Below are 337 nucleotides of genomic sequence, written 5' to 3'. Positions count from 1 at the left end.
GCGACCCAAGGACTACCGTCTTCTGCATTTTTCCCGCAAGTGTTTTAGCATATTGTTGACACGCAGGGATGCTTTTTAGGTTATTAGCAAGTGAAAGCTTGACACCTCCAAGAGCGCCGATGATAATGACGATTAGTTACACATAATATTCCGGATACAATCACTGCAACTTCCTTATAAGGTCTCGATACCTCTCTTTCTTTTCATTCACCTTGGTTGTGATGTTTTTGTCAGTTGGTGCCGAAAATTCGATAACGAACATGGTTCGCTTCTCGAAGTCAAGAAGAACCATGTCAGGCCTCGAGGGAGCAACAGAAACAATTGTCGAGAATATAAA

The sequence above is a fragment of the Belonocnema kinseyi genome, chromosome 5, assembly GCF_010883055.1.
Source record: "Belonocnema kinseyi isolate 2016_QV_RU_SX_M_011 chromosome 5, B_treatae_v1, whole genome shotgun sequence".
Lineage (NCBI taxonomy): Eukaryota > Metazoa > Arthropoda > Insecta > Hymenoptera > Cynipidae > Belonocnema > Belonocnema kinseyi.
This window is presented reverse-complemented; position numbering follows the sequence as displayed.